The sequence below is a fragment of the Canis lupus genome, chromosome 36 (assembly GCF_003254725.2).
Source record: "Canis lupus dingo isolate Sandy chromosome 36, ASM325472v2, whole genome shotgun sequence".
NCBI lineage: Eukaryota > Metazoa > Chordata > Mammalia > Carnivora > Canidae > Canis > Canis lupus.
This window is the reverse complement of record NC_064278.1, coordinates 30,045,987-30,070,000: the sequence shown is the minus strand read 5'-3', so window position 1 is coordinate 30,070,000 and position 24,014 is coordinate 30,045,987. Positions and strand designations below refer to the sequence as shown.

At 37.0% G+C, this 24,014-nt stretch overlaps 1 long non-coding RNA gene across 1 annotated transcript in view; it reads left to right on the top strand.

Annotated features, from left to right (window-relative positions):
- The window catches only part of LOC112668248 (uncharacterized), a 28,842-nt gene extending 5,037 nt beyond the window's left edge, over nt 1-23,805 (top strand). The window contains exon 2 of the long non-coding RNA XR_003141611.3: nt 21,899-23,805. This is a non-coding gene — a long non-coding RNA (uncharacterized LOC112668248). The remainder of the gene's footprint in view (nt 1-21,898) is intronic.
- Nucleotides 23,806-24,014: the final 209 nt, after the last annotated feature.

Genomic DNA, 24,014 nt, shown 5'->3' with positions numbered 1-24,014 from the left:
GACAAATCAGGCTTTCTAGCTTAGGCCGCGTAACACATGGCCTGGTGACTGGGATTTATTTGCACAGAGGAGTTTGGGGGCCTAAGAATGGAAAGGACGATAGGTTGAGGGTTAAGGTCCCCGGCCTTGAGGCGTCTGGGGCCATCAAGGGGAGCTGCCCAGGGGTCGGAGGAACAGGAGGTTTGGGAACTCAGCGACAGCATGAGGATGGACATGGACAGCAGAATCCTGAGCAGAAGCACAGCCGTCATATTTGGAGCCACGGGAGCGAAGGGAGTTGTTCCAGGAGAATATGAGGATGGGAAAGGTGAGTTTGGACTAAAGATGAAGGGAACCACGTGAGAGAAGAAACCTGCAAACGCACATTATGGAAGATGGCCAGAAAAACAGGGACACGCACGAAAAAAGTCTAAACCTGGCTGTGCTTCTAAAACCAACGTATCCTAAACTGTTCACTTCACTCCTTGGTCTCGTTTTTTGTCTTTTTAAAATAACAAAGACGCCCACATGTTAAATTTTATTAATTGTATGACACTTTAAAAAAGAAAATAGTGCATGTTATAGGCTGAACTGCGTCCTCCCCAAATCGCTAGGTTGAGGTCGCAACGCCCAGTACTTCAGAACCCATACAGGCTTGAGGCCTGGAAGTGTTTTCTGGGTTCCACCGGCTTGAGCTACTGCTCAGGGCCTGAGACGGAGCTGTTGCCCGGGGTTGCAGACACAGGGGCTGCTCCGGGCCTTGAGACAGCAGAGCCAGCAAAAGATCAGTCCTGATGAGCCTCAATGTCTAACACAATCTGCCCTGCTAGCTGCCCTAGTCTTGCTTGGGGCTAGGCACCCCTTCTTCTATCTGATTCTCCCTTTCGGAATAAGGGTATCTACCCTGTATCTGCACCGCCATTACAGTTGGGAAGCAGAGAGCTGACCTGGTTTCATAGGTTCACAGCTAGAGGGAAAATGTACCTGCAGGTGCATCTCACTTCAATGTCGTCCACACTTGATTTAGGTTATAGTTGGAGATCGTGGACTGAGACATGAAGCTGTGATGGGCTAAGACTTTTGGGCTGTTTCAGTGGGAATGAGTGTGTTCTCCATGTGAGAAGGTCGAGCATTTTGGGGGATTCAAAAGGTCGAGGGTTATGGGCTGAATGTTTCCCGTGAGATTTATATGTTGAAGTCCTAACCCCTAGTGCCTGAAAACATAAGCATATTCGGAGACGAGGGCTTTAAAAACTTAATATTAAGTTCATAGGAGGTCTTTAGGCCTAGTCCAATGACTGGTACCCTTGTAAGGAGGGAAATTTGGATGTAGAGACCCATCAGACATGTTTGCCCACAGAGACGACCACATGGAGCTGGAGGGAAGAGACAGCCATCTCTGAGCCAGACCCCATAGATGGCCTCACGGTGAAACCAATCCCGCTGACACTAACCTTGGATTTCTAGCTTTCACAGCTGCGAGGAGATACATGTCTATGGTAGCCAGCTAGTCCGCGGTATTGGTTTTGGTGACCTCAGCAAGCTAATGAAGCTCACGTTCTTTTATTTCTAACAATAGCATGACACAGGTCTTACTTTGTCTACTTTAAAGATGAAACAGTTGAGATTTTGTGAAACTCAAAGTGTAAATGGAAGGAAAAAAAAAAAAGACTTAATCTTTGGTCTTATGAAAGACCCAGTTCTTTCATCATACCAGAAGTGCTACTGGGTCACAAAAGTAAAGGTGTGTATGTAGAACCGCATTCTCACAACACTCTTTGCTCTCTGATTAAATATCTATAGCCTTATATTTAAATACGCATACATTAGGTACAATATTTTATTCACTTCTTAAGAATTAAAGATAGATCATAGAAACACTAGATTATAGAAAGTTCAAATGGAAACTGAAATTTTGTTTCATTTATATTCATTTATGGAGAGTAAAAAATAAAGTATTTCTAAAGGAGTTATGGCTGGTTGACTGCTCAGGTGGGAGAGACGGTTGGCTGAGTGCCCGCTATATGTCAGTACTATTAATACTTCATTATCTTAATGCTTACTATGAAATAGTCAAATTATCCCTCTTTTAAATGAGCTACAGAGGTTGGACAACTTTCTAATAGTCGTTTCTCTAATGAGATACGTGAACCCAGGTCATTTGGCCCCAGAGTCTATGCTCTTAACCACAAAACCATAGTCCCATTTCACAGCAATTTGTCCAGGGTGTAGACCTTGTCTTGACAAATCATTAGAGAATACTTGTCTAGTCACTGGAGTATTTGTTCCCCTAACACAAGAGTCTTTCTCCTTCAGTAGTGTCCTATTAATTATTTTCTAGGATTTGTGCAGGCAACTCAAATTCGTTTTCAAGTGGGTAGAGTAGATTTGAATCTGGTAAAAAATATTTGGGCTGTGCTTGCCGCTACAAATGTGAATAACAATGAATTTTTTAAATAAACAAAAAAGTTACTAATGCTATACATTTTAAGAAGGCAGGACATTCAGGTGTTTAAATGTTTAATTATCATATAGATAACAACTACAGAACTAATTAACTATGGGTTGTTTTGTATCTGCCACGGAGGAGAAAAATAGTAATTTTTAGAAACCATCAATTATTTTTCTTTGCAAAAATTATGGGAATAGAATCTGCTGTAAGATTACCTTATAAAATTTTAACATATTAGAGATCTACACTTCTGTGATTATTAATTTAGCTAAACAAGTATTTAATGAGAAGCAAAAATATGAGTTTCCATTACCACAGTGATGAGGGGAAAGAGTGTGTGCATGAATGAATGGTAAAATTACAAGGATACATTTTCAGGACACACCCAGATTTGATAGAAAGATCTCAGGAAAAGACCAGGGAAGTAAGTTCACAGAAGGAGAAGGAAAAACAGACCGTGTCGTGGATGTTAAGGGAAGAGTTTCATTGAAAATTGAAGATATTGTCAATGGAAATTGAAAAGGTAGCTTAAAATGTTCCAGAGGGAGCAAGGAGCTGGCCTGAAAGGCTGCTGCCGAGAAAGCCTGATGCATCAACCTAATCTGTTCTTTTCATTCTCTCCTTCCTCCACAAACAACAAAGGAAGAGATTTTGAAGAAAATAGAGATGGAAAATCACAGCATTGCACCTACGCTGAGATTATGCTTATTTACATATAGCCTGGATTTTGTGTTTCATCCATTTCTTCATCCTACAAAATCTCATAAATAACAGTGTTCAATCTCCCTCCTGGCACTGAATGAAGACTCTTTCGGGTGCCCGGGGGGCTCAGTCGGGGAAGCGGCCGACTCCTGCCTTCAGCTCAGGTCGTGATTTCAGGGTCCTCAGATCGAGCCCCAGGTCAGGCTCCCCACTCAGCCTGGAGTCTGCTTGTCTCCCTCTCCCTCTGCTCACTCTCTCTGTCTTTCTCTTTCAAATAAATAAATCTTAAAAGAAGGAGAAGAAGAAGAAGAAGAAGAAGAAGAAGAAGAAGAAGAAGAAGAAGAAGAAGAAGAAGAAGAAGAAGAAGAAGAAGAAGAAGAATCTTCAAGGCCAATGTTCCCCTTGCTAATTCTCTCTTATAACTTCTATCAGCATCTGCTCTGTTTTCTGGACTTCTACTGTTTTCACAGTCTTAAATGCCCTTAATTCTTTAGATCTTAAAAAAAAAAGCAAGAAAGAATGCAAAGTTCAACAACAACAACAGCCCTTTTGACCTTGGATTTTCTTCTGAGTAAGCCATGATATGAAGTTTTAGCATTTAATATGGAAACCCAATGGCATGATGATAAATACTGCGTCTGGAGCCATTTTGTTTTAGTTTTTATTTCCAACTGTAGCACTTGTGCTACTTCAATGCCTGAGTTTCCTCATTTCACGGATACCCCCACCTCTTACGGTTATTGTAAGTACTGAATGCGTAAATGTTCATGTAATAATTAACAGCTCAGTTTGTGTTAACTATTATTATCCTTAACATTATTACCTTTCAGTGTTTTCTTTGCCTCACTAGGGAGATTGCCTGTAGTGTCTCTCCACCCCATAGTGTCTCTCCACCCCACCCCAGGAGGAGGGCGAAGATCGAGCCTTTCCAGACCACACAAGAGGAGAAAAAGTCTTTAACTGATTTTGACTGAGTTTAATGGGCTGTTAGTTTGATATTTCAAACAGACTGAGTTTAGAGAGGCATGGCATAAAAATGGGGATCATATTGGAAGAAGATAAAAGCTAGAAAGAAACTTATATTTTAAGTCAGGATAAACAATCATCTCAGGTTGGTCTGGCTTTAGTGCTGAAAGTCCCACGTGCTGAAAAAAATTCCTCAGTCTTGAAGCAAATTGGGACAGTTAGTTGCCCTTACCCTTGATCACCAACTTTTTTTTAAATCAAAGTTCAGCATCTCAAAGTCTAACTAGTATGCTCTTTCTCTGAGATGCATTCTCTGATCTCGAAGGCAGAATTATAGAATTCCTCCTCTCTACGTTTCTATAAGAGACACACACACACAGAGTGACTTGAATTAGGTATTCGTATAAATACATAAATGTCTCATCTCCCCAATTAGCTTGTGAGGGCACTTACAGCCAGGAGCCAGGTGTCATGCTGTTATTTCATCCCATACTCTGCTTGTTGCTTTAATATATTCCCATTTATGTGACAAATGAACAAAAGCAGAGAAATACAGGAGTGCTAAAAATCCCTGCAACGAAGCGGGGCTTTTTAATTGAAGAAACAAAAGCTGCTGTATTTTTGAAAGTCACACCATCTTCTCCCTTCACTATAGAATTCATTGTTAGGCTTTCACCATCAGCCTTGAACAGCGTGAACTAAAATAAATCCAAGTGACACCAGAGAATTTGCAGGATGCTGTTGGGGAAACCAAAAAAAAAAAAAAAGAATATTGTACAAGTGGCCTTTGGCAATTTTCTCTGTCTGCTGTCATTAGTATGAGGCTGAATTTATTTTTCTGTTCTGGCAGATTTACGTGTAAAAAATACCATGTCAACACGAACAAGATGAAGTTACATGTTGTTGTTTATTAAATGGCGTAATGAGTTAGGAGGACGTAGACACAATGAACTTAGTGAAGTATTCAATGATGTTTTAGCTTCTAGAGTTTCAGTCCAGAAGAATTAAATATGGGATGGTACTTCAATTATAAACCTATATGTGATCTTCAGTCACTATTAATCCCCCTGAGAGGCTGATGAAAAACTAGTCTTCAGCAGGGGACTGAGACCCGGGAATTTCCAGAATGTTTTCTGAAGTGCGCTCTGCCCACAGGAAGACTCATTCGAAATAAACGTCCCTGTCTCTAAATCAAGTTTGTATCATCGATAGATACGTGGGTCTGTATGGTATTACCTCCACTGGCCGTACATTGAAATAATTAGGCTAAATTCATACTGATCTCTGTCATTTAATATTCATCAGTTATTTGCCTAACCTCCTTCTTTGTCCTCTTCTCCAAAAGAGACAACAAATCAGGAAGGATCAGAAAATGCCAACAGCTTGTTTTTGAGGCGAGGTTCTGATCGTAATTAGCCGACAGAGCCTCCAGACTGACTGCATGAGAACCAGGGCTGCAGTGGGAATGTAGAGGGGAGAGCTGAGGCCCGAGCCCTGAAAGCAGGAAGAGCCCAGCAAAGCAGGAAACCCAAGCTTCCTGTGCTCAAGCTTGGCGTAGGAGCAACAGAAACATCTGATTTCAAGAAGTTGTGTGGCTTCGACACTGATTCCAATACCACGTATTTTAGATTACCAAAAACCCAGGAGAAGAGACGACCCTATGAAATACGATTTTGGCTCGAATCTGCTAACAAATAGGCAGTGACATTAAGTAGGTGTTGAGATGTAGAGAAATAAAGAGGGTTTTTTATTGTTTTATTTTTTTTAGTAATCTCTTCACCCAATCTGGGGCTTGAACTTATGATCATGCTCCTCTGACTGAAGCAGCCAGGTGCCCCCAGAGAAATAAAAAGTTTAACAGATGAATTTCAGGTGTGCTCCACATAGCTCACAGAGGTACAGAGAGATATTTGTAAAGCATCGGATTTATCTTCATCATCCATAGTTATTGAATGGACTTGTGACTACATTGCTAGTTTGGGACTTTCTACTTCAACTGTAAAATACATTTCAATATCTAAGGTTGATGATCATCTTAACTGGATGATCAGGACCTAAACTGTTACTTTTCCCTATCTTCAGAGAATAAGCTAGTGACCTTGGTGTAAATGGATCTGGCCTTGGAAGACTTTATGATACCCTAGGATTTTGGAATCTTGATAGTGCAACCAGCACACTTCAAGCAAAATCACAGCTGTTGTAACTGCCTCTGATGCCAGGAGATACTTATCTCCAAGTATCAGGGAGCAAACAGAACAGATGGTCTAATACATCTCCAACAAAAACTTTTAGAAGCAACTGCTAAATTTTGCTTATGGGCATCAGAAATGAGATACCTAGGTTGAGGTTAAAAAAACTTTTATTCGCATTATTAAAACAGAAAGAAAAAACTGTTTTACACGCAGATCTCTGAAAGACTTAGACCCTGTTTATGTAATCCTAAAACAACTACCAGATGCAACGGTCCTTGTATGAAAACATTATTATTAAACATTACATGATCAAGCCAAACAGCAAAAAATAAAGCCATGCCCATTTTTAGAAGCTAAAATTCTAGACTCTACAATTCCATGCTTCACCACTTTTATTGATGACCTTTTTTATGGAGTTCCAGGACTGTGACTATACAATCTACTTGGATTCTCAGTGTCTCTCAGGAGCACCTTCTTCCTAGAATCAACAGTACACATCATTAACTTTATTGTGCTACACAGTCCTCAAATGTCTAAAACGTTGGATGTTTCTGAGAAGAATATTGTGAAGGCAGGTTCCCAAAAGTGTCAAAAAAAAAAAAAAAGGTGGGCTTCCATTTAGAATCATTGTTTATTTGCCCATTTATTAACACAACAAACATTTTTTTAAATCCCTATGGTGTCAGCTGCTGGGATACAAACTTCTGTGTGTGCGCGCGCGTGTGTGTGCGTGTGCGCTTCCCAAAACTTTTAATGATGGTTACATTTTTTGCCAGTGCTTAATATTTAATGTTAATAGCTAGTCCATTAATTTTGACTGTTCGTATTAGAAATATTATTATAGAGATAGAGTGCTGAGTGGGACTAAATGGGGATTTTGACAACATATCATGGGTATATCTACGTACTTATTTTTTCATGATGTCTTCAGTGGATATCTGTTGTTTGTATCTATCTGTCTACCTATCTATCTATCTATCTATCTATCTACTATCTATCTATCTATCTATCTATCTATCTATCTATCATCTATCATCTATCAATCATCACCATCATCATCATCATCATCATCATCATCATTCCACCTTTGGAAAAAAGCATCCTATCTTTCCTAGAGAATTCCTCACTATACATGATCAGCTGATGTGTTTGGGTGGGGGTAGATATGCGACCCTTAACCATCACCTCTTCTTGGGCCACAGGTTGAGCACTCACTCAAACCTAGTCTCAGAGTCAAGAGGGTTGAGTTGCCACAAAGAATAAATGTAAGCATAGAGTTCTGGAAGCCATCTTGGTTCCACGAAATGAGATTGCAAATGGGATTGCTAGAAAAGAAAGCTGAGCTGAGAAAAGGGGAGAATAAGACCATATTTTATGACATCATTTGAGTCTCTCAATTAAACCATTTCTACAGACTTTTTCTGCACTGGATTTTTTTAGTCAGTTAAGGCTTAAAATTATGTGCCACAACCTATATTTGTGTCCTGGACTGACATTTAATGGTTATAGAACATCCATCAAACACTAGGTCTCACAGTTCAGCATCTGTAAAATAGGAATAAAATAATAGTTACCTCTTTGGACTGTTGAGAGTATCACATAACCCAGCACAAATCAAACTCTGATTTCCTCCTTGTAAGCTGTCCATTCGAAAACTATATTTAAATAAATTATAATTCTATCCTTTTAGTTATTATAGGGCAACACAAAGAACTGTAATACTTAAACTCAGATAAGACTTTCTCTTTTATTCTTCACATGCAATTCAATAGTAAATCTGTTCAACTCTATTTAATAAACATCTAAAATACAGTTATTTCTTAGCTCCTCTACTTTTACAAGCCTGATCCAAGCCATCGTTATGCTTTGCTTGAATCACTGTAGTAGACTCAGAACTGGTCTTCCTGGCTCTTTTTTTTTTTAAGATTTTATTTATTCATTCATGAGAAACACAGAGAGGAGAGAGAGAGAGACACAGAGACCCAGGCAGAGGGAGAAGCAGGCTCCATGCAGGGACCTGGCTCCTTTCTTGTCTTACTATTCTCAACATGGTAACTACAGCAAACCTTGTAAGGTATGTCAGGTCAGACTAGAATACAAATGTTTAGCAAGGCCCTATTCCTTTGGCACTGTTCTTGAAGAGGAGTTCTGAAAAAGTATGGGGTGACGGGCACTGAGGGGGCACTTGATGGGATGAGCACTGGGTGTTATGCTACATGTTGGCAAATTGAACTCCAATATAAATAAATAAATAAATAAATAAATAAATAAATAAATAAATCCTATGTTCTTGCCATAAAAAAGAGAAAACTTTATTATCACAATAAACAAAGATAAGGTTCTTCTACTCAGGTTTATTGAGCTAAATCTAAGGATCCCAGAAATCTTGCAATATGTAGGATATTCCTGAACTGCTCTGTCCCCTTCCATAGTTTTCAAATGGAATAGCAATTTCATAAAAATGAAAAACCTGTTTATGTTTCTGGGCTTAGAAACTAATTCTATTTTACATATAACCAAATTATTTTCTAATAGTTTTCATACGTCGAATTTTCTAAGATCACCATGATTGGACTGTTTAGGGAAGATGATGTGATACTCAGTTCTGTTTGATCATTTGACAAGTGATGTTTACAGCTTTAGAAACTCACATCCCTGTAGTATCTCAGTTGCTAAAACAATCTTGTTTGCATCCGTAGCTATTATAAAGAAAGGGGTGTTGAATATGACAGGGTCGAGGGCTGCTGCCTTATGTGATCTCAATTTGTCCAATATTCACTCTTTGCTTTCTCTTTAACATCAATTTCTGCTTCTCCCTCCCTCGCTTCCTCTGCTCAGCTCCAGTTACACAATCTTCCTTGACTATGCCAGGCGTCGAACCTTTGCCTGGCATGCTGTTACCTCATTATCTCGCACTCTCTCATCTCCTTCAGGGCTTTGCTCAAATATCAACTTCTCACTATCTACTTTATACAAGATTGTACTACCCATCCCACTTCAGAATTTCCCATTCTCTTTGCCAGCACTGATTTTTCTCAATAGCATTTTAAAATGTCTAATCCATCATAAATACAAATATCTGTTGGCCAGTTTCACTGAATAGAATGTAAGTTTGGCGAAGGTGGATGTGCAAAAGTTTATCTATTTTGCTCATTGCTGTACACCGAGCACATAAAATTAGCACTAATAAAAGTCCTTCCTCTAAATATTATCCCTTTAATAGGTATTATTAGCTAATAATAATAGCTATTATTATTATTCACTTAATTTTTTGAGTGAATAAGTAAATTAATTATTATTATGGCAAAGAAAATACGTAGAGCAGTATCCAGTACGTAGTAAGGTCTCAAATGACATGCTATAATCAACAACAAATTTCATTTTGCTCAAGTCAGATTGCCTCCGTGTTGTCATTTCTACTGACATAGACCTAATCAACAAAAAATCCTAAATCCAATAGATCTAATTAAGTAATATGGCCGTATGACAACAAAGGTGTTCTCAAGAAATCGTGTTGTAGATGCTTCAGAACTGTGGGCTTCATTAAGTTCTATAGCTTAATTATATGAAAAAAGTCTGAGATACAACCTGTTATTAAAAATTATTCTTACATGCAAATAATAAATAATGAGAGCTAGAAGAAACTTTTGGGGGTGACGGATATGTTTATGGCGCTGATTGTTGTAATGATTTCACAGATGCATACTTATCTCCAAAATTATCAAGCTGTACACATTAAATATGTATAGCTTTTTGTACATCAACATATCTAAGAATGGTCTAAAATGGTCTAAAAATAGACATAGGCTTTTGTATCAATTTAAACATTTCATGAGTTTAGTTTTTTTCTGTAGATTTTAGCACAGGAGGCATATAAAGTATTGGATAAATTAATCCATAGCCCACATGTTTATTTAGCAATATTTAGTAACTACTAATTATTAAGAGTTATGTATGATAGGTAAAGTGAAAAATTCAAAAACATTATTATGACATGGAGTCCAGATATTTAAGGTCTTTTTAAAATCTTGCTGAAGGGGGCGCTGTAAGAACTCAAAAACAAATTAAAGACAGATTTCGGTTTCTGGAGGTATGGTATACAGACTCCCTAAATAAATAACCTGCGTTAAAGCAGGTTTTAACCTATTAAGGTCTCTAACAGATTGTATAAGGTTTACTCACATGAGGTGAGGGGGGCATTCTGCTATAGTCAGTCTACCTGAATGTTAATCTCATCCAGAGACAACCTCACAGACATACCCAGAATAACGTTTAACTAAATATCTGGGCTCCCCGCGGCCCCTGTCAAGATGACACATAAAACTAACCATCACAACTATCCTTTGTCGACTTGGCACCCACACATATCTCCTCAAATCATACTTAAGCTCCACAGACAATAACCAGACCATAATTCTGGTTAATTCAATAGAAATTTCCAACCTAAAAAAATTTCCAGCTAAAAAAGCACTAGCTCCTTCCCTAGAAGAGGAGGTAATGTCATTGTATGGTGTTTACTCTTCCTGATATCTAGTACCTTAAATACTATAATGTAAAATTAACAATGCGTAAATATTATGAAAATAAGTCAATACATTTTGTGTTACATTTAACAGGAACAGATTCATCTCCCAAGGGACGTAATGAGAAAAATTAGAGTAATATAAAAAGGAATGTATGTATATCAGTGCAAAATTAAAATAGGAGAAAGATAAAGAAGTCCCAGAAGTCAAATGAAAATATGAGACAAAAATATGAAATAGAAACCATGAGGAGGACTTGGGGCATCTGGGTAGCTCAGTGGTTGAGTGTCTCCCTTCGGTTTAGGGTGTGACCCCGGGGTCCTGGGATGGAGTCTCATATCGGGGTCCCGGGATCGAGTCTCACATCGGGGTCCCCGCAGGGAGCCTGTTTCTGCCTCCTCCTGTGTCTCTGCCTGTCTCAGGAATAAATAAATAAAATCTTAAAAAAAAAGTACATGAGGGGGTACGCAAGTCAATTTTATCCTTATGCTGAAAATAATAAATCATAAAATTAATTTAAAAGGATATATTTAAACGTAAAACAAAAAGTAGTACTCTTAGGAATAAATCTAACAACAAAAGGTATACAATCAATAAAGAAACTTACAAAATTTTGATAAAGGACATGTAGAAAGTTGTAAACAAATGAAAGAAACTATTCATTAGTTGGGAGAAAATATATCAAAGGTACAAAATCTTTCTAAATTGACCTATAGATTCAATGCAATTATCAAATTTTTACAAGATTTCTCATAGATACCTACAATACATATAATAGCAAAATATGAAGAGTAGCCAATACTTTGTAAAGGGAATATGAGGAGACCTGTTTTCTCAGACAGATAAACACATTTGATTCAAGAAAAATATATTTAAAATAATAATAATAATAGTAAATTTAAAAAAAGAAAAGAAAAATATATTAAGATCGTTCCTATCAGCATGTTTTAATAGCAACAAATACTCATTGGTATCCACTTATCCATGACCCAGTTCTTTAGTCGACATATTGACTAATGCTTCTCTTTGAGGATGTTTGGCACATCTAGTACTCCAGCAAATTCCTGATAATCATGTATCCGTTTAACCGTTATGGATAAAAGGGTCATGTGTGTCATGTGTGTTGCTTTCTTAGATTATACAGTGTGTGCTCTTCTTGACCTCATCACCTCTCTGGATGTAGCCATCTTTCTGCTATGTCCCCCAGGGTAGCTTCTGGGCATATAGCATCTCTAGCACTTTGTCATCAAATATTTTGTTGTTCAGAAATGTTACGAGTATGTATAGCCTTTGCTGAATTTTCCAAAGCACACGGTACTGCTTCAAGTTCTTTATTGGTAGATGAAATGTGGAACATTATGGAATGTGATATAGATGGCATCGCAGATTTTCTGAGATCAACAAGTGAATAATGGCTTAAAGATTGGGCAAAATGGAAACTTGAGTATAATTTTCAGGGACCTATAGTTGGGAATGAAGTGCCTTTGTACGTTGACCTCACTGTGAGGACATGGTACCTTCAGCAACAGTGTTAGGTAACTCAGAAGTAGGCACATGGGCAAGCACGCAACATAAACTGAGGAAGATTCTCGGTCTAGCAGATTGTATAGGTACTCATTTAGGTAAGCATGTCCCATAATTAATGATATATAGAGTGACTCCTGGAGAAAGGAACACAACAAAGGTGAAATCCGAGAAACCACAGGGTTTCTTGATATCCATTAAACAAGGAGTGTAAGGTTGAAACATTGGAGCCGACAATTTCCAAGTGTTTAATTGGAACAGCAGGGGTAAGTGTCCTGGTAGAGCTGTATTCTTGGTCAGAGTGTTCTTCAGGATGATGGAAGCAAAACTGGCTTCTTCTCTCTCAATAGCCATGGGAAAATAATTTTAAAAATCAGAAATGCTTTCACAACACAACATCGAGAAATGGAAGTGAGGATATGGCAATATTTAGAAATATTTTCCTAGACGGAGAAAAATAAAGATTATTTTATGATAATGTCAAAATGTATCTACTGATGGAAAAAAATGACTGAGTTAAAAGATGTTGCCTTGCAGATACCCCTTAGCAATGTAGAGTAGGTGATCCAAACACAGTAGACGTGTTTTTGTATTTGCGGGGAGAGGTACAGTCCCTGCCTCATAATCTCAGTTGCATCAGGATCTTTACTGTGCATAGTCCTGTGTTTATTGATCTATACCCAACAGTTTATCCAATCCATTGGGTAATTATATATGACAAAATATTATCCTATTCTCCCCTCAATATTTTGAGATCTTATTATTATAACTAAGAAGGTATGCTCATGACAGTCTATAAAAATTCCAAGTAACTACAGATTACATTGTGTTAAATGTTCTACATTTTAAATTTTGTTTGTTTATTCTGAGGTTCACCTCAGTTTCAGGAAATGGGCTTTCTTCTCAAGGAGTGTATTTAGTATTTATGATAGTGACTGAATGATGATAATTGTTTAAGCCAGGTGTTGTAGAAAGATACTGGAAATCAATCAAACAAACAAGTCTACCAAGATCTGTACAGTTCTCAGGGCTCAGTTTAAGACAGCTTCTATTTTATCTTGGCTTCCTGTTTAGTGGTGTCCAAAATTTGTGCCAACTCCTCAGAGAAGTACCTTAAACTGTGATTTTAAAAAGGCAAGATAATTTTAATCACTCCTTTAGGACATAAGCTATCTTCAAATTATTTTAATGAAGTTCTCATTACGTAATATGTTAAACTTTTTCTTGTTTACTTTCTTTCAATTTATAATGATTTCTTTTTATATTTTACAAGATGGAAAAAATCGAAAGCTAATGATTACTTTGATCTATTATTGACTAATTGCTACTTGTCTTACCCAGGAATGGAACATTTTTCAAATTATTTTTAAGATGCTGAGTCATATCAATTTTTTACATTTTATTGACATTTATATCATTTCACGCTAATTAGTTTTTTCCTTCTTGAAAAACAAATTTGCTGAAATGCATGCATCATTTCTGGAGCTGTCACTCCTAAAGTAATTGCAATATGAACATTGTTTCTAAGGCAGCCTGCAGACTCTTTTCTATTGTATTGTTGGCAATAAAATTAACTGCCTTCTTTCAATAAAGACTTTGATAAGTATTTGGGGGACACCTGGGTGGCTCGTCTGCCTTCGGCTCAGGTTGTGACCCCGGTCCTGGGATTGAGTTCCACATCGGCCTCCCTGCAAGGAGCCTGCTTCTCCCTCTGCCTGTGTCTCTGCCTCTCTTTCTCTGTGTCTCTCATGAATAAATAAATAAGCTATTTTTTAAAATAAGTATTTGGATTTTTTTTTAAAGGAACTATGTCAGATTTTAATTACTAAGATTTACCTCTTTTTAAAAAAATCTTATAGGGTTTCCTAATTATTTCCCATTGATTTATTTAAAAGTTTTCTGAGATTCTAATAAGTATTAAGATACATCAAGACAATTAACTGCAAGGGTCTGTATTATGACTTGTTTTGACTTTTGACAAAGGCTGTCTCTCTCTTAGACAAACATGAGTCAGTCTCCTCTGAGTCCTCTTTCTGACTAATCCCTAACCTTAGGCTTTGTTGTTATCCCAATTACTCCATTTTTAGGAAGAATCCTATTATATCGGGTTATTGATAATCCCCCTTCCTTGATATCCATCTGCTCACACTCCTCATTCCCACCCTCACTGTCTTATCACCCTGTCCTACATTCAGCAAGAGTCCTGCTGAGCTACCAAGAATGCCCCTGGCCTTGATGTTTCCTTTAATAATTTCCATCCACTGATCCCCATCCTTCTCCTTGGCTACAGATCTCTACTGTCTTTATTTTTGTAGGTGAGCCCAAACTCTCATACCTACTACAAAACCATGTGATGGTAGTCCTCTTGAGTAAAGTCTGCCTTCCTGTCCTTCACAAGTGTCACAATGATTTTTTTCTTTAACGTCTCCAAGCGATCTTAGGAGTTATAATTTAAATACTTGCTTACTACACTATGCCAACAATTGTTGTCTAAAGTTTATTTCCTACCTTAATTTCCCTCTGCCTCACTTTGACCACAAAATCAGTTCACTATTTAATGTAAGTCTTATTCTTAGTAACAGAAGATCTTCCTAAGTGGGGTGTCTCAGTGAAATGTGGTATGCAAAATACTTTACAGGTGACTTTGCTTACGGTCCAACCCATTTTGGTGTAGGGTCATAGCTCCAACATCCTCTACTAAGTGAAAACTTACATTTTAATAGCTTCCCCCTTGGATTTATATAGACATTAAGTTCAAGAAATACCGACTAGGAATGTGGTTCTCAATACTGACTACATATTAGAATGCCTCCAAAAATCTCTCTAAAGTTAATGCCAATGCCTAAAACTTTTTCCATACCACCGAAATCAGAGTCTTGGAAAATGGTAGGGCCTTTCTTTCTTTCTTTCTTTCTTTCTTCTTCTTCTTTCTTTCTTTCTTTCTTTCTTTTTTTCTTTCTTTCTTTCTTTCTTCTCTTTCTTCTTTCTTTCTCTTCTTCTTTCTTTCTTTCTTCTTTCTTTCTTTCTTCTCTTCTTTCTCTTCCTTCCTCCTCCCTCCCTTTCTTCTTTCTTTCCCTCCTTTCCTCTCCCCCTCCTTGCATCTCTCTATCTATTCATTCCTTCTTTATCCCTTTTCCTTTTATTTTTTTAAGATTTTATTTATTTATTCACGAGAGACACAGAGAGGGAGAGAGAGAGGCAGAGACACAGGCAGAGGGAGAAGCAGGCTCCATGCAGGGAGCCTGACGTGGGACTCGATCCCGGGTCTCCAGGATCATGCCCTGGGCCGAAGGCAACACTGAACTGCTGCTCCACCAGGGCTACCCTTCTTTATCCCTTTTAAAGCTTCTCGGATGGAATTCTAAAACGTAGCCAGAAGAGAGAACAATTATATTATGGGAATATCCAGTTTCTAACTTATTTACTACATATGCCACTTGCACAAATTAATTAACACTTTTGGTTTTAACTAACTCATCTATTAAACTAGAATAATAATATCTGTCTCAAGAATTAAGCATAGTGCTTAAAACAACATGTCATAAATAATAGCTCTCACAAAGTGGTAACTGTAATTACTAAAATTTTATCATGCTTATTTATTCCATATATTTGGTGTATCTAAATAAAGAGATGACTTGTTTTTCCTCAATCTTCAGAGCTTTGCATCATTTAATTTGGTTTTAAACTCTAAGTCTTGACTAAACCACAGTTCTCACTCTCATGGATTCAAAGAACAATCTTACAGTTTCCTATATAGCTTCAATATGTGATATTTATATGATTTTTTAAAAAATAAAAAAAAACATTGTAACACATTTTCTATTAATCTCAGAAAAAGGCCTTCTTTTGCCTACTAAGGGCTCTTCAACCTTCAGTATCTATTCCTGATCAGTTTTCTGAGCTTTAGGACTTTGTCTATTTCTTTCGGTTTTGGATGAAATAATTATAATTGTATATGTTATATCTTTAGCAGCTGCAGGGACAAGTAGATTTTCTGCCTATTTTAAGGAAGGGACTGATTTTACCATACTGTAAAAGAAAAAGTGCTTTTCTCACAATGGAAGTAAGACAAATACATATAAAATTACCATTTAAAAGGTATCTCCTTAGTAAATATCTCCAAGCGGGACCTAATAAATTTGTTTTAGATAAAAATTACTTTAAGAAATAATCTGAAAAACAATTATTGAAGAATATAATTTAACCTAGTTTTGGAAAGTCAAAATGGCTTTTTTTTTTTTTTTTTTTGCCTCTTATCTTGGAGTACATGTAGAAAAAGACAAAACTGAATAAACATATATAACAAAATGATAGGGGAGGATGATCAACAAAGGATGGGGGATTGCAAAGAAATTATGGAAGAGAAGTATGGTTGAAGATGAAATGGGCCTAGATGTCTGCATCCCTAAACACATTATGAAGAACCTATATTGGAGGTGAAAACAGCAGCTCTGGGCTCAGAGGCAGCTAAGTTAGATAGGAGTGCAGTGTGGAGCTTTAAACAGAAAGATTAATTTGGGTGTGTGTGAAGCTCCACCCTAGAAGTCAGTGTACCCCTACATTGCTAACCCACAGAGGGCAGCAGGCAATTAGCTCTTGAAGAACAGAAACTGGGGTCTCTCCTGAAATTAACAGTTCTCTCTTGAACTATACAGGCATTTAGTTAGGGGACCAGTTCCCACCCCTTGCCTTTTTTGTCCCTCACTTCAAAGATCAAGTAGTGAAAACTCCTGAGAGAGAGAAATGATGTAAATAAAGACAAACCCAACTAATACAAAAGTTACCTATTGTTTTCTTTAATTTGAACCGGACCATCAAGAATCACTGGAAGCATGTGCAGATCAGTAGTATGGGAGACAAGACAATGGCCACCCAACGTAAAGTAGTCAAACTCATAGAAACAGAGAGTGGAGTGGTTACTTAGAGTGAGAGAAATGGGGATATGACATGTTGGTCAAAGGGTGCAAAGTTTTGGGCTGTGAATTGAATGAATTCCAGAGAGCTAGAATATAGCCTGGTGACTGTAGTTAAACAATACTGTGTTCTATTCTTGAAACTTGCTAAGAAAATAGATCATAAATCTCACCATAAACACAGACACACATATACACACACTGGTAACCATGTCGATATGATGGATATTAACTTGATTTCAATGCTCCTTCACCATACACACACACACACAGTATCACATCACATATATATATGATATATATGTATATATATCAAAACATTAAGTTTTATTTCTTAAATATACACAATTTTTATGTCAAAGATATTCCAATAAAATTATTTTAAAAAAAGAATTGTTCCACCAAAAAAAAAAAAAAGACAGTGGACACCCCAACCAACTGTTCTAATAAAACAAACAGATGATTCAAGGAAAAGAGTGATGGTTATCCTCAGACATGAGAGAGAATGTGGCATGTACACAAGTGTGGAACTATGGCAACTACAAAAAAGGAACAAAAAAGAAATCACAAAGAGAATTAGGTTTAAAAGTAAGAGCAGTGATATTGAAAAGAAATACTGAAGGAATACAAAATGAATTCAGTGGATATCTCACAGTGTAGGATAGAGAAATAAAAAAGTTTCACATAGTTAAAAAAAAATTGGCAGAAATTTACATGCCCAGGAAATTTACTATCAGACTAATAGAAATAAAAAAAAAGAGTACTAAAGTGATAGAGGGTAGGAAACTATCAAAAGATAATATAATTTCCCATTTATGAAGGAATTATGAGTCTTCACATTGAAAAGACCTGCCTAATATCCAGCTCAATGAATAAAAAGCCATCCATCTCTACTTGAGCACATGACTGTGGAACTTCAGAATACTAAAGACAAAGAGAAAAACTTGAGAGTTTCCAGAGAAGAAAAAAGAAAAATTGCTTTCAAAAGAACAAGAATTAAAATGTTCTCAGGAAGCACCTTTTCATTAAGATTGGATACTAGAAGACAATCCATATTTCTGAAGAAAATTAAATTAGAACTTAGAATTTTTACCTACCCAAACTCAATGAAGTATAGTAGCAAAAAAATAAATAAATAAGATTATTTCAGACCTGTAAGATTTAGCAAGTAAACCTTCCGCATACTATTTCTATGAATATCTTGAATAACAAGATGGCTCCAGGAAACTAGGTCAAAGAAGGCATGAGAGGGAAGGCTAGATGGAGGCCTCAAAAGTGACCCATTCAGATCAGATCAGCAGGCCACTGAGAAAAAGTAGAAGAATCTATAAAATAGATTATAAATCTATAAAATAGATAAAGTAGTAAAAACAGCTGAAAACTAGGGGCTTCATAAAGTCCACATAAAGGAAAAACCAAAAACTTAAGGAAGAACAAAGCTCTTTATAAGGAATTCATAGTCCAAATATAAAGCAATGAGATATAGCATGATTTTAAGTAACTGACTTAGTAAAAAAGGAAGACTACTCAACCTTGAGCTAGAGATACTCACTTTCAGGTAACATGAAGTTGCATGTGACCCCAGACTCCTAGAGAAGAAAATGCAATCCTAGAGTAAAACTTGGCTATGTGGTGAACATTTACATATTTATTTAAAAATGTATTACAAATATTAAATAATTGGTTTTCAATTTATAAATTATTATTAAGACATAGATACAATGGAACAGAATGTAGAAATAATAGGATGCAGACAGATGTTGGGACAGAGAAGAGATTATTCTATCCTGACATTATAATATGAGAAGTTGAGAATGGGTGGAACAATAAAGATTTGAGAAAAGGATATAAAAATATTTAAATAAATATAAATATAAGATATAAAATAATTATCAAATCTCTACAGAGTTGAGAATATGTGGCAAGTAGAGATCTAAAGTAAGGGAGTGAAATGTTCTTCATAGAAAAAAATATCATGTCTTCTGAAACCAACAAAGTAGAATAATATGTATATAATTTGAAGTTTTGCTATAACTATCAAAAATATTAATAAATGGCTAAAAGTCTTTACAAAGTAGGAAAGGAATTGATAAGGAATGAGGCCATTTATTTTTTATATCCTGACCTCTGTGTATTATTTTATTGGCTATTGTGTTCATTAATTTGTTGTCATACAAAAATCCAAAAAGTATTAATTTGGGATGGCCCAAAATGACCCTCAAAACTCCAATAAAAAGTGAGTGAGTACCAATAAGTGAATTTGGAAAAGTCTGAGGATACAAAATTAATATCCAAAAACTATTTTATTGTACAAACTAATCATGAAATATCATGGGAGATAAATTTAGAAAACATTTCCATTTATAATCACACCAAAAAGAATAAAATACCTATGAACAATTTAAACAAGGAGGTAAAAGACTGTATACTGAAAATATTGATGAAAAAATATGAAGATGACACAAATAAAAAATGTGTTCCATGTTCCATGTTCATGGATTGGAAGAGTTAATATTGTCAAACTGTTTATTAATGATCAATTAACTTATGACAAAGGAAGAAAGAACATACAATGAATAAAGAACAGTCTCTTCAATAAATGGTGTTGGGAAAACTGGACAACCACGTGCAAAAGAAAAAACTAGACCATTACCTCACACCACACATAAAAACTAACTCAAAATGGATTAAAGACTTGAATGTAGGACCTGAAACCATAAAATTCCTAGAAGAAACATTGGTGGTAAACATCTGAACATTGATCTGGGCAATGATTTTTGAGATACGTCTCCAAAAACAAAGATTAAAAAAAGGAAAAATAAATGACTGGGACTACATCAAATTAAGAAGTTCCTGCACAGAAAAGGAAACCATCAGCAAAGTGAAAAGTCAACCTACTGAATGGGAGAAAATATTTGCAAATAATTTATCCAATAAGGGGTTAATATCCAAAATATATAAAGAACTCATACACTTAAAAACAACAAAAAAATGAAATTAAAAAATAGAAAATCTGAACAGACATTTTTTCATGTGGAAATATGCATATGGCCAATAGGCATGTGAACAGATACTCAACATCACTGATCATTAGGGCAAGGCAAGTACAAATCACAACAAGATACCACTTTACACCCATTAGAATGGTTATTATAAAAAAAAAGACAAGAAATAACAAGTGTTAGTGAAGATATGGAGAAGAGGGGACTCTTGTGCACTGTTGGTGGGAATATAAATTGGTGCAGCCACTATGGAAAACAGTGTGGAGGTTTTCACTACGGAAAACCTACCACATGATCCAACAATTCCACTTCTGGGTTTTTATTCAAAGAAAACAAAATACCAATTCAAAGCCATACCTGTACTATTATGTTCTCGCAGCATTATTTACAACAGCCAAGGTAGGAAACAACCTAAACACCATCGATGAATGAATGGATAAAAGAAGCAGTGGTGTGCGTGTGTGTACATACATATATGTAGTCAAAAGGTACAAATTTCCAGTTATACAATAAGTCATGGGTGGGGGGCGTCTGGGTGGCTCAGTCATTTAAGCATCTACCCCTGCCTCAGGTCAGGATCCCGGGGCCCTGGGATCGAGCCCCCACCCACCCCCGTTGGATTCCCTGCTCAGCGGGAGCCCGTTTCCCCCTCTTTTTCCCCTCCTGCTCACGTTCTCTCTCTCAGTCACTCTTTCTCTTTTTAAATAAAGTCTTTTAAAACATAAAGTAAGTCATGGGAAGGTAATGTAAAAAATTATATATCAATTGGGAGATTTTTAACAAGAATTTCTAAGTTATGTAAATAATTTCTAGTTTTGGTAGCCATTCTCTCTTCAGTTTGTTCCTATATCTTTTTACTTTTCGTACTGTACTATATACATCTAATATCCTGCCCCTTGCTGGTTAACTATTTGCAAAAATATTCTCATTTTCTTTACTTTGAATATTGATTATAGGCTAAAACGGCATTTTCATAATCCTCCAGGTATACAGTACAATATGAAATGAATAATCATAGAACTGAGTAATTTTTGGTGAAGTGTATCATGGACAATTTAAACAGTATCCTTACCGTACACTATTTGGATTTCAAATGGTTTTAACCCAAATGAGTATTTATTTTTAATGTGGTGTAAACTGCATCTTTAACAAGCCTTTATGCTAATTTTAAGTGCATTTTTTGAGTCCTGTAAAACAACCTATTTGAAATAAGAAGTTAAATAGTAATTTTCAATTATCTGATTTACAGAAATCAGTAGAAAAAAAAAAAACGATAATTATACCTGCCATTTTAGTGAGCAAAGTCAGTCAAAATTCTTTGCCTTAGACTGTTATTAGTTACTACATATTGATACTGATCTTTTATTATGTAAATGGTCTTATATTAAGCATTAATGTAGAAAGGTTTTCTTAGGAAAACTTTAAGTATTTAATTAAGCCTGCAAGTTGAACCATGAAAATGAAAAATAGGAGAATGTCAACTTTAGTTCGAGGTGTTTGGTATTTGCTTGCACTTATCCATCTCCTTTTGGGTTCATGTTTCTGCCAGTGAGAAGGTATAGTGGACACTCTGGGTTGCCCAAATTACAACAGAGCTCCTCCTCTTCACAAAATTCTGTTGTTATTTTATGTTTCCTACCAGATATCTGCCTTCGTACCAGCTCTAGAGAGTCACCCTAGTTACTAAACCCTCTGAGGCCGTGCATCCTCCTGGTGATCAATGTAGTCTGTCCCAAATTAAAGACATTAAGGGAAGGACTGTCGGTTCACCGCTGGAATGGAGTTTTTCTCTCCTGCTACATGCAAACAAGAAAGCACGGCGCCTCCATGACCACTGGCAGGCACTGGCAATGGCAGAAAATAAGACTGAGCACAAAGTTGAGGTCAGTGAGGGTGACGGGAAGGGCCGACTGATGAGAAGATTCACAAGGGTGGAGTGAAGGGTAGAGTGAAGTGAGGCTCCTGACCACAAGCTTGAAGGAGATACTCCACACCTGCATGACCCTAGTCCAGGCCCTGACTCACAGGACCCCAAATGGCAAGGCCTACAAATCTACACTTTATTTCAGAAGAAAAGACCCGATACAGCAACAGTATTAAGCTCAAGAGTTTCATCACAACCAACGGCTTCCTCAAAGCCAGAGGTCACGAGAGGCCAGGTTCAAACTCAAATTCTCCTCCATGTGCCTTCCCTCTTGGATCAGGAACCACCTGACCTGGGCCTGGACCCCCTCAAAAGCAGTGTCCCAAGGAGCTTCAGTAGGGGAATCCTGACACTCTGCTGATCACCTGAGCACCGCCTTGGTGTGTAACGGGCTCGGCGGGAGAACTTTCCAGGAGTCCCAGGGCACCTCGTCAGGCTCCAGACCAGATGCACGCCGTCGATCCCACTGCTATCTCTCAACAATGCCTACGAGCCGGTACAAACAATCAGAAATCATGGTTACAAAGCCACACTCTTAATCAGGATGTTTCATGTAAGCCACGGAGGCCAACCCCGGGCTTGCTGGAATGTCACACTGGCCGTAGACGGACAGACGCCTGACTCTGTGATGACCTCACCGAGCAGCTAACCAACCATCTCTGGAGAAGCTCCTCTTTCCGGTTTTCTTATTAAGAGACAATACATATATTTCATACTGTTCACACTGTATAAAGTACCCTAACTTACACAGGAGAACACTCCTTTATCCGCACTTATTTGGAGAAAGATGGGTAATAAGGCAAAGTATTCATCAAGAGAAAGGCTCTGTTTAGGCAAACATTGGCCCAAGTATTGCCAAGGATTTTTGGTGCTCTTGTACCTAGGAGAAGGATCTTTCTTTAGAGGCAGGTAGATGTGCTTCAGAAATAATCCTACCACAGGCACAGTGCGTTAGTACGACGCAGCGCTTGGTTCCCTGAGTAGGTTTTGTAGAAGGACATACTTCAGTCCTGATGATCTTACATCTTTTATCTCAACTTACTCCCTTTTTTTACAGTTCGATTTTGATAATAGTTTGCATTTGGTTTCACATTACTAATTTCATTTTTCTTATAGAAATTGATCATTACACAATCGTTTAAGCAGTTCTTTGCACCCAGCAGAGGTCCATACGGGGACATCTCTACATTTAAGTGACAATTTGGTTGAGGAACTACATATTCACATACTTATGACCTCCTCTGAAATCAAACTGTCCTTCGATTTTAGCCTTTCATCAACTGAACTAATTTAAATATTGAATATTTTTGCCTAGTTTTCTATAGCTGAAACTTTCACACTTGTTACTTCTTATGATGTAAGCTATTTCAAACTTTATGGTAAGCAAGAACAAACTAGGAAAGATTTTTTTTTAAAAAACCACCTACTCAAAGTCTAGACACAAATATTTTATAAGAAGGTAACTCAGTAAGCTATGCAATGTCTGCCTGTTAGAACTGAGCAGCTGGTGGACTGGACCTGTGAACACCAGAAAGCAGGGAGGTTTGCAATAGCTCCACTGTCAGGATATTTTAATTTCCCTGTGTGACCATGGTTTTGGTTGAAAAAAAAAAAAACCCTCAAAATTCTTTTAATGGATCTGGAATATAAAATAATACATAGAGAGATAGGGAAGATGTTGGCACTAAATCCAGACTGGGTTTTAAAATATAAGATCTGTAAATTACACCGCCTTCATGAATTTTGAACTCTCAGAACTTGCCAGAAATTTTGGCCCCAAATAAATGTCATAAATTAAATTTTAGTTAGAGCTATTTTTTATCAAGTTGATTCG